Source organism: Trachypithecus francoisi, unplaced genomic scaffold, assembly GCF_009764315.1.
Source record: "Trachypithecus francoisi isolate TF-2019V2 unplaced genomic scaffold, Tfra_2.0 Lachesis_group12, whole genome shotgun sequence".
NCBI classification, from domain to species: domain Eukaryota; kingdom Metazoa; phylum Chordata; class Mammalia; order Primates; family Cercopithecidae; genus Trachypithecus; species Trachypithecus francoisi.
Window position 1 is genome coordinate 103,742,061 of NW_022681457.1, and position 14,728 is coordinate 103,756,788.

Sequence of the window (14,728 nt, forward strand, 5' to 3'; positions counted from 1 at the left end):
TCCCAGCTACTCGGGAGGCTGAGGCAGGAGAATGGCGTAAACCCGGGAGGCGGAGCTTGCAGTGAGCTGAGATCTGGCCACTGCACTCCAGTCCGGGCGACAGAGCGAGACTCCGCCTCAAAAAAAAAAAAAAAAAAAAAAAAAAACACTTCAGGAGGACTGTGGGAAGAAGTAAAAATGAGGAGTGACCATTGTCCCTGAACATTTTCTAATCTAATTAGAAAATAGATTTGAGAAAGGAGGGAACTTTGGAGCATTTAGGAATCAATTTGTGATTATTTAAAAATTATTTTGGAGACAGCATATTCCTTTGTTTCCCAGGCTGGAGTGCAGTGGCTATTCACAGGTACAGTCATAGCTCACTGCAGCCTCAAACTCCTGGCCTCAAGCCATCCTTCGCCTTGGCATCTTGAGTTGCTAGGATGACAGAGTGTGTACATCGTGCTTGGCTTGAATGGATCTTTTACCTATGTATGATTTTGTAACATCATGCATTAGTTATTTGGAAGATTATATGATTATGCATCAGTTATTTTGAAGATAATTGTTCATTAAGTTATGTAAATTTTCCAAATGTTGATATATTTTTTATATGGCATAAAATCATGTTATTAATAGCTAATATCACTGTGATCTTATAAGGAAAGTGTTTTGGGAAGCTCTCTGGGTCATGGTAGTAGATACCAGCTTACTGTGACTTGTAACGGCTGGAAAGGTAATTGAAGTTGCGTTAGGAAACAGTCTGGGAGTTGAAGGGAAATGGATTTTACTTTTATAAAAAAGTTTCATGTTAAAGGCCCTGTAGGGGGCATTTTATTTTTCTGGTTGCTTTTTTTTAGTGTTAGCAAGTTTGATTCCATCTAAGGAGTACGTAACCAAAAATAGTTGGCCTTTTCAAATCTGTGAACCCAAAGATTTAAAAAAAAATGTATTTGTTTTTATTTTATTTTTTATAGAGACAGGGTCTCGCTCTGTTTCCCAGGCCGGAGTACAGTGGCATCATCTTGGCTCATTGCAACACCGACTTTCCAGGCTCAAACTATCCTTCTGCCTCAGCCTCCAGAGTAGCTGGGACTATAGGCATGTGCCACCATGCTCAGCTAACTCTTGAATTTTTTTGTAGAGATGGGATTTCACCATGTAGCGCAGGCTGTTCTCAGACTCCTAAGTTCAAGCAATTCACCTGCCTTGGCCTCCCAAAGTCTTGGGATTATAGGCTTGAGCCACCGTGCCTGGCCCGAAGAAATTTCTGTGATAGAATGTATAGTGTACTTCTGAGCTTGCCTGCTTTTTTTAGGTGCTTGGTTCTCTGTCAGTTATAGATCTGGGAGTCTTTAGAATTTCTTCTGAGCCTTTTAATCCCTCCATTCTCCAATCTGAAGCTAGACCTCAGAATTGTGTGATTAGAGTCCTGGATCAGTCTTACCTCATGGAATTGGTTTCAGTTTTTCCCTAGGGTTAGTTACTGTCTTCTTTTGTTTGAATTTAAGTCTGTTTTACTAAACTAGTATCTAGAGTGAGACAGGGGCTAGGATGAATCTCTTTCCAAGTGGAGTGGGTGATACAGTTTGATCTAGGAGTTTGTTTCTTGTGGCCCTAGGTAATGTAACAGAAACTGGACTGTTGCATTATATATATATATATATATTTTTTGAGACGGAGTCTTGCTCTGTCGCCCGGGCTGGAGTGCATTGGCCGGATCTCAGCTCACTGCAAGCTCCGCCTCCCGGGTTTACGCCATTCTCCTGCCTCAGCCTCCGGAGTAGCTGGGACTACAGGCGCCCGCCACCTCGCCCGGCTAGTTTTTTGTATTTTTAGTAGAGACAGGGTTTCACCGTGTTAACCAGGATGGTCTCGATCTCCTGACCTCGTGATCCGCCCGTCTCGGCCTCCCAAAGTGCTGGGATTACAGGCTTGAGCCACCGCGCCCGGCTGTTGCATTATATTTTGTTAGTATTCTAAGATTTTTTTTAACATGCATTCAAGGGTTACCTTGAAATTAGCCCTGTTTTTTTTTAATTTAATACAATTTGCTTTTATAGAATTATACTTTGAAAGTTGGTATTCAAATAAAGTCCTGATCTCATGTCATCTTTCAGGATAGTAAACCTTTTGAAACATGCTAAAGGCCTAGTAATATGACGTTGGGCAAATTACAGGCTATATAGGCATTGAAATACTATATAACCATTAAAAATGTTGCAGAAACATTTACTGATATAAAAAAGTGCACATTTTCTCTGGAAGTTAGTTAAAAATAGCAGTATAGTCAAATTTTATTTAAATACATTAGGAAAAGGTGCTTGATTATATAGCAGTGTTCATGTGGTTACTGGTTGCTGGTGAGATTAGGTCATTTGATTTCTTTCTGCAATAAGTAATATTTTGTTTAACCATGTTATTGATTGATTGATTGATTGATTGACGGAGTCTCACTGTGTTGCCCAGGCTGGAGTGCAGTGGTATGATTCTGGCTTACTGCCACCTCCGCCTCCCGAGTTCAAACAATTCTCATGCCTCAGCCTCCCAAGTATCTGGGATTACAGGCACGTGCCACCATGCCCAGCTAATTGTATTTTTAGTAGAGATGGGGTTTCACCATGTTAGCCAGGCTGATCTCGAACTCCCGACCTCAGGTGATCCACCCGCCTCGACCTCCCAAAGTGCTGGGATTACAGGTCTGAGCCACTGCACCCGGCCAGTTATTTTTATAATTAGCAAATTAAAGCTACTTCTATTTTGGAAAATGAAAACAAGTTAAAATTTGACTCCCCGTGAACTCTTTATTCAGCAAAGATTAAATTACATTATTTTAAGACAGTGAAGAGGAATTTAAAATGCATTTAGATTTTCAACAGAAATCAAGGGAGTTTTTGTTGTTGTTAACTATTAGTTGAGTAGAAGCTAAACTCGTTAAGCATTGTGTTCTCCATTCTGATTAATGTTGGTTTTACTATAGAATCAGTATAGTGCCGATCTCACATTGTGTTGAATTAGGTTTCCTCAAATTTTTCATGATGCTATGAAAAACGGTTTAAAGTGCTTGAGTATAGGCATCTTTTTTTTTTTAAACCTTATTTTAAATGACATGGCATATTATTGCAACATTTTTTATGATGCCTGCTTCATTGTTATTTTTGTTAAAGAGTTTCCATTTTAAAAGTCCTTTGCCATCTTGTCCTTGCTGTCCTGGCTTTCATCTGGGACTGCAGCAGGGCTGAGCCAAAAATGGCTGCTGCTGCAGCAGGGGCGGGCATAGTATAGGACTTGGCTTCTGTGGTTCCTGTGAAGATGCAGGAAGAGAAGCTTGGGGAGAATGCCCTGACTCGGGATTCTCTTAATGGTTGTGGCCACAAGAATTGGGCTTTTCTTGTGGAAGAATTTCCATACTGTAGATTCTGCTGTTTGGAGGGAATGACACTGAGTATTGGGATTTACAGCATTAGTGGGGGACCCACCCATTCTCTGCAGTAGAAGAAATCTTAGCTGATGCTGTCATTCACTGAGCAGGATTGGCTGTTTTCAGAAAGCAGCAAGGCTTACCTGTCTGTGTCAGTTGATGACAGATACATGTCCAGAATGATGGTGATTTCTAGCTTAGTGGGTGAATATACTTAAATGCAAATTATCTCTCAGGGATGGAGTGGGTGGCATATAGTAGAGGATTAGAAAGGTCTTCCCTTTCGTGCAGCTCGTGTGAGGAATACTGTTCCATATAAAAAATCTGCTTGGTATGTTAAGGTGAGAGATGGGGAGTGGTTTGAGCAGAGAATTAAAGTTGCTGTATGTGCTCTTTGGGCCACTCTCCAAGAGGAAATACACTGCCATTTGGATGGGGTGAGTTTGTGCCTGAGTTCCTGTCCTTTCTGCCTGTTACTGGAGATAGGCATGATGTAAAAACACCAGGATCTGCTGCTTAGCAACCAGTAAAATGCCGTATATCTGTAACACAGTACTTCATTCATTTCTCTTTCAGTGTGATGAAGAGAAAAGGCTTTTTTGCTTAAGAAACAGAAAAACCCCCGTTCTCTAGGAAAGCCATATGTAATCATTGTGGAAAATACAATGATTAATGATTAATGTTGGTTTTACTATAGAATCAGTATAGTGCCGATCTCACATTGTGTTGAATTAGGTTTCCTCAAATTTTTCATGATGCTATGAAAAACGGTTTAAAGTGCTTGAGTATAGGCATCTTTTTTTTTAAACCTTATTTTAAATGACATGGCATATTATTGCAACATTTTTTATGATGTTTGGAAAAGAAAAAAAGAACAACCGTTTACTCATAACTCTAACTCATTGATGTATTTTGATAAATTTTGTTGAGGGAATTTTTTGTTTATATATTATACATATTTTTGTACGCATTTATGTACATATGGGTTGGCATATATGTGTTTATATGTATACACACATTTGCATAGCTGCAAATCATACTGTAAATGTAACTTTGTATTATTTTTCCTATTTTAACATATTGATATATTAACATTTGTTTCTTTGTTTTTTTTAGAGATAGAGTCTCTGTCGCTCAGGCTGGAATACAGTGGCATGATCATAGCTCACTGTAACCTCCAGCTCCTGGGCTCAAGCTATCCTCCTGCCTCAGCTTACCCAGTCGCTGGGATTGCAGGCATGAGCCACCCTAACTGGCCAGTATAGTCACATTTCAGTAAACATTTTGAAGGCATCTTTAATGGGTTTATAATATTAGATACATGACCGTGCCACAATTTACTGAAAACACATTCCTTATTGGTGGATTTTTATTTTTATTTTTTCTTTTTTTGACATGAGGATCTTGCTATGTTTCCTAGGCTGACTTTGAACTCCTGACTATCCTCCCACCTCAGCCTCTTGAGTTGCGGGGATTACAGACATGCACCATTTACTCGATTTTTAAGTTAACAGTTTGCTATTGAAAGGAGTGCTGAGACCAGGCAGGGTGGCTCATGCCTGTAATAACCAGCAGTTTGGGAGGCCAAGGTAGGCAGATTGCTTTAGGCCTGGGAGTTCAAGACCAACCTGGGCAACATAGCAAGACCTTGTATCTATGAAATTAGAAAAAAATTAGTGAGGCCTAATGGAGTGTGCCTGTAGCCGTGGCTACTTGGGATGTGAGCTGGGAGGATTGCTTGAGCTCAGGAGTTTGAGGCTGCAGTGAGTTATGATTGTGCTATTGCACACTCCAGCTTGGGTGACAGAGTGAGACTCTTCTCTTAAAAAGAAAAGAAAAAAAGCATTACTGGAAACCATCTTTGTGCATAATGCTTTTCAGTATTTTAGATATTTCCTTAGTAAAAGTAAAAATTACTGAGTCAACAGGTGTGAACACTAGGAAAATTGATGTATATTACCAGATACGAATTTTCACTTTACCTGCAGTGTACCCTAGTGCTTGTTACATTTTTAAAATTGTTTTTATTGATACATAATACATGTACATATTTTCAGGTTCTGCTCTTTTTATCAGCATTAAATATTGCAGTCTTTCAATTTTTATTAATTTGTTAGGTGAAAATGATAGACGATTTTAGTTTGCATTTCTTTCATTACTTGTAAGGTTTATTTTTTCTCCCTTGTTTACTAGGCTTATATATATTTTTTGAGACGGAGTCTCACTCTTTCGCCCAGGTTGGAGTGCAGTGGCTGGATGTCCGCTCACTGCAAGCTCTGCCTCCTGGATTCACGCCATTCTCCTGCCTCAGCCTCCTGAGTAGCTGGGACTACAGGCGCCTACACCACGCCAGACTAATTTTGTTTTTGTGTTTTTAGTAGAGACGGGGTTTCACTGTGTTAGCCAGGATGGTCTCGATCTCCTGACCTCGTGATCTGCCCGCCTCAGCGTCCCAAAGTGCCGGGATTACAGGCGTGAGCGACCACACCGGCCATTTATTTCCTGTTTTGGAAATTATTTGTTCATATCCTAGGCTCATGTATTTTTTGAGATTTTGGTTTAGGTTCGACACTTAGCAAAGGCTGGGCGCGGTGACTCACGTCTGTAATCCCAGCACTTTGGGAGGCCTAGGAGGGTGGATCACAAGGTCAGGAGTTCGAGACCAGCCTGGCCAACATTAGTGAAACCCCATCTCTACTAAAAATACAAAAAATTAGTCATGTGTGGTGGCAGGCACCTGTAATCCCAGCTACTCAGGAGGCTGAGGCAGGAGAATTGCTTGAACCCGGGAGGCAGAGGTTGCCGTGAGCTGAGATTGCGCCACTGCACTCCAGCCTGGGCGACAGTGTGAGACTCTGTCTCAGAAAAAAAAAAAAAAAAACTTAGCAAAATAATGCATGTGTTTTATAAATAATACAAATTATATAGATTTATTTACTTATTTATTTATTTATTTATTGAGACAGAGTCTTGCTCTGTTGCCAGACTGGAGTGTAGTGGCATGATCTCAGCTCACTACAGCCTCCGCCTCCCGGGTTCAAGAGATTCTCCTGCCTCAGCCTCCTGAATAACTGGGATTACAGGTGCCTGCCACCACGCCTGGCTAATTTTTTGTATTTTTAGTAGAGACGGTGTTTCACTATGTTGGCCAGGCTGGTCTCGAACTCCTGACTTCGTGATCCATCCGCCTTGGCCTCCCAAAGTGCTGGGGGATTACAGGTGTGAGCCACTGCACCTGGCCAATTATATAGATATATACCTTCATATGATGTATTTTAAAATGGGAAAAACTCTTTTCACTTATACTTTCATGATTAAAGGTTATCACAGTTGACAGTTTGGTGTCTGTTCTTACCTTTTTGTATGCATTTACATATAAGGAGAAGAAGAAGGAGAGAGAGAAAAGCAAAGGTTTTAGAGGATGGACTGGAGCTGGGCTTTGGTTTGTGTCCTGACTGCTGGAAATGTGAAGTATCGCCTTGGTGGACTTGGAGTCCCAGCTCTCTTGATTTAGTGCTGTATGTCTTAGGAAAGCGATTTAACCTGTTTGTGCCCCAGCGTCCTTATATTTATATTTATAGAGAGTGGTAGTTACAGACTCTGGTGTCTTGAGTTCTGTGGATTAAATGAGTTAATACATTTAGAATGCTTAAAATAGTACTTGACAACCAGTGTTATATAGTAAAATAGGTATAGTAGTTGCTGTTAATATTATTATTGTATTACATTACTGAGTAACAAGAATATAAGTAGGATTATACTGCCCATGCTTAGTGTCTCCTTATTTATGTATCATATAAATCTTTGCCGTGTCAGTACATACAGACCATTGTGTAGTCTAGTTGTACTATTATTTTTTTTCCTATTTGTGGATATTAATGTAGTTTTTAATGGATATTTTGGTATTAAAGTTGTAGTGCATATCCTTGTACATATATATCTTTGTGTATATGAATTTTAGTAGAATGGAGTCCTGTAAATAGAACTGCTGAATTGAAAAGTATGTAAATAAAAGAGCAACAACTTGACAGTCACTTTTTCAATACTAAGAACTTTTCTTTCTGCTGCTTTTTTTGGGGGGTAGCAGTTGTACCTTCTTTTATGACTTTAAACAATTTTTTTGAGATAGGGTCTTGCTCTGTTGCCCAGGCTGGAGTGCAGTGGCATGATCATGGCTCACTGCAGCCTTGACCTCCCCGGCCAAAGTGATCCTCCCACCTCAGCCCTCCAGATAATTAGGACCGTAGGTGTGCGCAGCCATGCTCAGCTAATTTTGTTTATCTTTTGTAGAAATGAGGTCTCACAATGTTGAACAGGCTGGTCTTGGACCCCTGGGTTCAAGCAGTCTTCCCTCCTTGGCCTCCCATGTTTTATGACTGTTAATCATGAGTCTTTTCAAATATACTAATTTGAAATCTAATAAACCTTTTCCTATACTGTGCACCATCTCTCTCCTCTGGGAGATCTCTTTGTTCTTTACTTTGTTAATGTATGGTAATTAGTAGTTTCTATTCATAGTTATGAATGAAGGATGAGGTCTTCCAATAATTTTTGTTTGGTTGTCTGTAGGGAATTCAAATAATTTTTTTAAATGAATATATTATTTAAAAAAGTGGAAATACCTATGTTAATTCATGGTACGTTTGTATTATGGCCAGTTTTTTGTGTCTGCATACTATTTATGTTTTGTGGAGTGGAGTTTCTTATACAGAATATTTTCCAAATGTATTTTAGTTGTGATTTTGGACCTATATAATCTCTTCAAAAAAATAGATACTGTGAAGTGGAAATACTGAAATTTCTTTCTTTCTTTCTTTTTTTTTTTGAGATGCATTCTCACTTTTGCCCAGGCTGGAGTGCAGTGGCATGATCTCTGCTCACTGCAACCTCTGCCTCCTGGGCTCAAGCGATTCTCCTGCCCCAGCCTCCAGAGTAGCTGGATTACAGGCACCCGCCACCACACCTAGCTAATTTTTGTATTTTTAATAGAAATGGGTTTTTGCCATGTTGGCCAGGCTGGTCTAGAACTCCTGACCTCAGGTGATCTGCCTGAGACTGATCTGCCTCAGCCTCCCAAAGCGCTGGGGTTATAAGCGGGAGCCACTGCACCCTACCCAAATCCTGAAATTTCTGAAATAACTGTATCTTTAGGTAACTTACTAGCTTTTGAAGAGTTTAGGTTTGCCTTTTATTACAATTATTGCATTGATAGTAGTAGTATTTTATAGACTTTCTTGTGTGAAATGAAAAGCTCCTTGTGACTATTAATTTTTCTTATTCCAGTTATTGAATTACTGTTGTCACCATCTAATATGTAATTTTATTTATTTATTTTTGAGATGGAGTTTTGCTCTTGTTGCTCAGGCTGGAGTGCAATGGCATGATCTTGGTTCGCTGCAACCTCCGCCTCCCAGGTTCAAGTGATCCTCCTGCCTCAGCTTCCCTAGTAGCTGGGATTGCAGGTGCCCACCACCATGCCTGGCTAATTTTTTTGGTAATTTTAGTAGAGACTGGCCATGTTGCCAGACTGGTCTCGAACTCCTGACCTCAGGTTATCCACCTGCTTTGGCCTCCCACAGTGCTGGGATTGCAGGTGTGAGCCACCGTGCCCGGCCAATTTTAATATTTTTTAAATATCAAATTGCCTTTCTGATTTGCATATTATTAGTTATTGAAATTAACTGCTAATAACCATACGTTTGCCCTTCATTTACTGTACTTTATAAAAGTTCTTGAGACAGGGTCTTGCTCTATTGCCCAGGCAGGAATTCAGTGGTGCAGCCATGGCTCACCTCAGCTTCAACCTCCTGGGTTCAAGAGATTTTCCTGCCTCAGCCTCCTGATTAGCTAGGACTACAGGTGCACACCATTGTGCCTGGCTCATTAAAAAAATTTTTTTGTAGAGACTGGGTCTCACTATGTTGTTCAGACTGGTCTGCGATTCCTAGGCTCAAGTAATCCCAACCTCTACTCCTGAATTTTTTTTAGTTTTGGAGACAGGGTCTTACTGTGTTGCCCAGGCTGGAGTGCAGTGGCACTATCTTGGCTCACTACAGCCTCGAACTCCTGGGCTCAGTTGATCCACCTGCCTCAGCTTTCTGTGCAGCTAGAACTGCAGTCCTGTGCCCACCACAATCAGCTAATTAAAAAAAAAATTAAAAATATTTTTTGTAGCAATGAGGTCTTGCTGTGTTGCCCAGACTGGTCTCAAACATTTGGCCTCAAGTGATCCTCCTGTGGTGGCCTCCCAAAGCACTGGGATTGCAGATATGAGCCACCACATGCAGCCCATTTACTGTAATTTTTAGCCTGTGAGAATTTTGTGATATTGGCTAGATTTTGTCGTAGAGATTTGTATGTTACCAAATTTTATTCCTAATATACTGGATAACTAAATGGTTTTGGTGAGACTTTACCATTCACACTTGAATATTTATGTTTTCCTTAAGGGAAATCACAATGTATATAAGTTTTTAATTTTGTTTCAAGTGAATTCCATTTGATAAAACACGTAGCATAGCTGGGTGTGGTGGCTCAAACCTGTAATCCCACTGAGTCGGGGGCAGTGTGGAAGTATCCTTCGAGGCTACGTGTTTGAGACCAGCCTGGGAAACACAGTGAGACCCTGACACTTAAAAAAAAAAAAAAAAAGGCATCAAATAAACTGGACACTTTAAGAGATATATTCATCAGGATCATTGGATTTAGAAGATAGAGCAAAACCTGAGAGTTACACCCTAGGGTTTTGTTTTTTTTTTTAAGCTCTGGTTCTACTTGAAGTAGTCATGTGATCTTTGGCACTTCTCTTAATGTAACATCTTGGAACTTGGTTTCCTTGTCTATATGAGAGAGTTGATGATACCTTACAAGTTGTTCTGAGGATTACGTGAGCCCTCTATGCAAAATACCAAATACATTGATAGAGATATGGTTGGTACTCAAGAAATAATGGCATAATTTTTTTTTCTTGCTATGTAGGCTGGTCTCTTAACTCCTGGGCTCAAGCAGTCCTCCCACCTTGGCTTCCCAAAGTGCTAGAATTACAGGCATGAGCCACCATGCCTGGCCAGGAAACAATGCTGCTATTATTCTAGCCAGCATAAAACAAAACTCATTTCCTGGAGAATTAGACTATTTAACAAGGCACATGCTTATCAGTACGTGCTTTATTTACCTCTTCTAGTGTTCTGCTGTGTTGATATTGGTGACCAAGATCTGCATAGTTTGAAAACCCTCTATTTCAACGATGAGAAGGTAGAAACCTTATGAGAAAGAAATCTGGCCTGGTAAAATGTGTCTTAATGGGCTTTTTGAAAGATGGGACTCATTCTTTTCTTTGTCTTTTAATGGTTTATTATAATTTATTAAAATTTACTTTATGACCTGAGACAAAGCCATTTTACTATTTAGGCGCAGTTTAACATTGTTAAACCTGTCTACTACTCAGAGTGTACCAAGGTGCTTTTATTTCTCAAGAGTTCTGTTGTATTTCATCCGTAAAAATGATTGAAGCAGGGTCAGGAACCAGTGGCTCATGCCTGTAAGTCTAGCACTTTGGGAGGCCAAGGTGGGAGGATTGCTTGAGACCAGCCTAGGCAACATAGCGAGACCCCATCTCTGCCAAAAAAAAAAAAAAAAAAAAAAAGATGGGTGTGGTAGTGTCCTCCTGTAGTGTTTATAGTCCTAGCTACTCTGGAAGCTGAGGTGGGAGGTTCCCTCAAGGGGATCCCTCAAGATTGAGGCTAGAGTGAGTTATGATTGTGCCAGCACACTTTAGCCTGCACAGCAGTGAGACTTTGTCTCCAAAATAAATAAATAAATAGATTGAAGCAGATAACTGTTATTGTTATGGGAGAGATGTTATCTCCCAAAGATTACCCATAGATACTTGGAATTAATTTTTGGAGCTCTATTTGGACTATCAGAGCTCTCTTAAAACATGAAATTACTTGCAGCAAAAAAATGGAAGCCAGGGGGGAAAAACATGAAATTGCTTCATTTTGTTATTTGCTTTCTTAAAAATATTTTGGATCTGGCATAGTGTCTCATGCATATGAACCTTGAGGCCAGGAGTTCGAAACGGGCCAGGGCAACTTAGGGAGACCTCATTTCTTTTGTAAATAAATTTTTCCTTTTTTTGGAGACAGTCATGCTCTGTCACCCAGGCTGGAGTGCGGTGGCATGATCTTGGCTCATGGCAGCCTCTGCCTTCTGGGTTCAAGTGATTCTGATGCCTCAACCTCCTGAGTGGCTGGGACTACAGGCACGTACCACCACACCCAGCTAATTTAAAAAATATTTTTAGTAGAGATGGGGTTTTGCCATGTTGGCCAGCCTGGTCCTGAACTCCTGGCCTCAAGTGATTTGCCCGCCTCGGCCTCCCAAAGTGTATAAATAAAAAATTTTCAAAAATATTTTGTATATTTAATAATTGTTATAATGAAATTTATTTTGTGCTAAAGAAGAAATACATGTATCTTACTGTACATTATAGACATACATTAGTAAATGGAATTCCCTGTAGTTTCACACCTCCTTGGTTAACTGTTTGAAGTCTTTCTCCAGACTTTCTATGCCTATTACATTATTTTAAATTTTAACTAAAAAATGTTGTATACCGTTTTATAGTATTCTTTCTTAGTTATACTGTTTTATAGTTTTCTTTTTCTCTTTTCTTTCTTTCTCTTTCTCTTTCTCTCTTTCTCCTTCTTCCTTTGCTTTTTTCTCTCTTTCTCTTTCTCCCCTCCCTGCCTCTCCCCTCCCCTCCCCTTTCCTCCCCTCCCCTTCCCTCCTTTATTTTTTTCATTTCTTTTTTGACGGATTCTTAATCTGTCGCCCAGGCTTGAGTGCAGTGGTGGGAAATTGACTCACTGCAATCTCCGCCTCCTGGGTTCAAATTATTCTCCTGCGTCAACCTGCCTCAACCTCCCTAGTAGCTGGGATTACAGGCGCCTGCTACCACACCTGTCTAATTTTTGTATTTTTAGCAGAGACAGGGTTTCATCATGTTGGTCAGGCTGGTCTCGAACTCCTAACCTCAAGTGATCTGCCTGTCTCGGTCTCCCATAGTACTGGGATTACAGGCATGAGCCACCACACCTAGCCTACTTTTTCTTTTTAATGTAATTTCTATAGTAACAGTTTTATGTTTCAGTAATAGATATCTATTTCCATTTTTTGGAAATGACTAGAATTACAGATGCTGCTTAATTTATTTTTATTCAATTCTTTCTAATCTACTTGGGTTATTTCTGTTTTTCTTATGAACCATGCTACACTCAACATTTTTGTACAACTTCTTTTACTTGAATGGATATTTTTGGGGATAAATTATAGAAGTAGATCAAAATGTGTGAAGGGAAGTATGTCAGAGTATGAAGTAGGTAAAAAGGTTGTGGAAATTAGGTGTTAGCTATTATGAGTTTTAGATGGTTTGGTTCCTGGTTCCATTTAGATCTTTATTGTTTTTCTTATTTTTTGTTTGTATTTACTTTGTATTATTTTGCTTTGTAGCATGTATTCTAGTTAGCCACTTAAAAAAATCTAATTTTGGGGGAGCTAGGGTCTCACTCTGTCACTTAGGCTGGAGTGCGGTTATACGATCTCAACTCACTGCAACTTCCACCTCCCAGGCTCAAGCAATTCGCCCACCTCAGCCTCCTGAATAGCTGGGACCACAGGCACATGCCACCACACTGGCTAATTTTTGTAGTTCTGTATTTTTTTTTTTTTTTTGTAGAGTGGGGGTTTCATCACGTGCCCAGACTGGTCTCAGACTCCTGGGCTCAAGCAATACACCCACCTCGACCTCCCAAAATACTGGGATTACAGGTGTGAGCCATTATGCCTGACCATTAGCCACTTTTAGAATCCGAATACATGTTTTTTTCCCTGAGACGATGTCTAACTGAGTTGCCTAGGCTGACTTTAAATGTCCGGACTCAGTGATCCTCCCACCTCAGACTCCTGAGTAGCTTTATGTTTCAGTAATACATATCTATCTCCATTTTTTGGAAATGACTGAGATTACAGGCACGTGGAACTGTGCCAGGCTAAATTCTCTTTGTAACAAAATTAGGGAACTATGATTATCTTGAGTCCTTGGGTGGCACTGATTAGCATTTTTTTTTTTTTTTGAGACAGGGTCTTGCTCTGTTGCCCAGGCTGGATGGAGCACAGTGGCACAGTCACAGCTCACTGCAGCCTTGATTTCCCAGACTCAAGCGATTCTTCTACCTCAGCCTCTCTGGTAGCTGGGACTACAGGCCCACACCACCACGACTAAGTTATAAAAATGTTTGGTAGAGTCAGGGTCTCACTATGTTGTCCAGGCTAGTCTTGAACTCCTAGGTTCAAACTATCTTCCTGCCTTGGCTTCCCAAAGTGTTGGGACTACAGGCATGAGCCACTGTGCCTGGCCTAATTAAAAAATTTTAAAAACCTTTTTCTGTTGCCTGTACCATTTCTCTCCTACAGGGTGGAATCTGCTTTTTGTCTTTGTTTCTTCACTTTCTTTTTTTTTTTTTTTGAGGCGGAGTCTCGCTCTGTCGCCCGGACTGGAGTGCAGTGGCCAGATCTCAGCTCACTGCAAGCTCCGCCTCCCGGGTTTACGCCATTCTCCTGCCTCAGCCTCCTGAGTAGCTGGGACTACAGGCGCCCGCCACCTCGCCTGGCTCGTTTTTGTATTTTTAGTAGAGATGGGGTTTCACCGTGTTAGCCAGGATGGTCTCGATCTCCTGACCTCGTGATCCGCCCATCTCGGCCTCCCAAAGTGCTGGGATTACAGGCTTGAGCCACCGCGCCCGTCCTTGTTTCTTCACTTTCTTAATGTAAAATAGAAAACATACTGTAGTATTGTAATCACTAAGTAAGCAGGATCTTGTTTTTTTTTTCTCTTGGTAGGAAGAAAAACACAAAGTTCTTTTGAAATAAAAATCTTTTTCCATACTTTTTTTCGTGCATAGAACTACACACACACACACACACACACACAGAAAGAAATATTTTTCGGAATTAGAAATGGTAATGTTCAATTCAAACACACATGCTGTCTCACAGCTTTTCTTCTTCATTCAGTGTGTTGTAGATTCTTCTGTAACATGACACAGAAAGAGAAACAGTTTGGTGAGTAGTTAAGAACCCCAGTTGGAGTTGGTTGACACCTCTTCATTTATGTAGTATGACCTTGGGCAGACTGCATTGCTGCTTGCACCGGGGTTTTCTGTTTTGAAATACAGGAATTATAATTGTTCCTAGGATTTTTTTGAGGGTTGACATTGACTTGTGAAGTTCTTAGAACAGTTAAATAAATATAAACTGTAATGTAAT

General features: G+C 40.3%; 1 protein-coding gene across 4 annotated transcripts in view; it reads left to right on the forward strand.

Annotated features, from left to right (window-relative positions):
- EIF4G3 (eukaryotic translation initiation factor 4 gamma 3) overlaps positions 1-14,728 on the forward strand; it is a 382,044-nt gene that overhangs the window by 30,381 nt on the left and 336,935 nt on the right. The window lies entirely within an intron of this gene.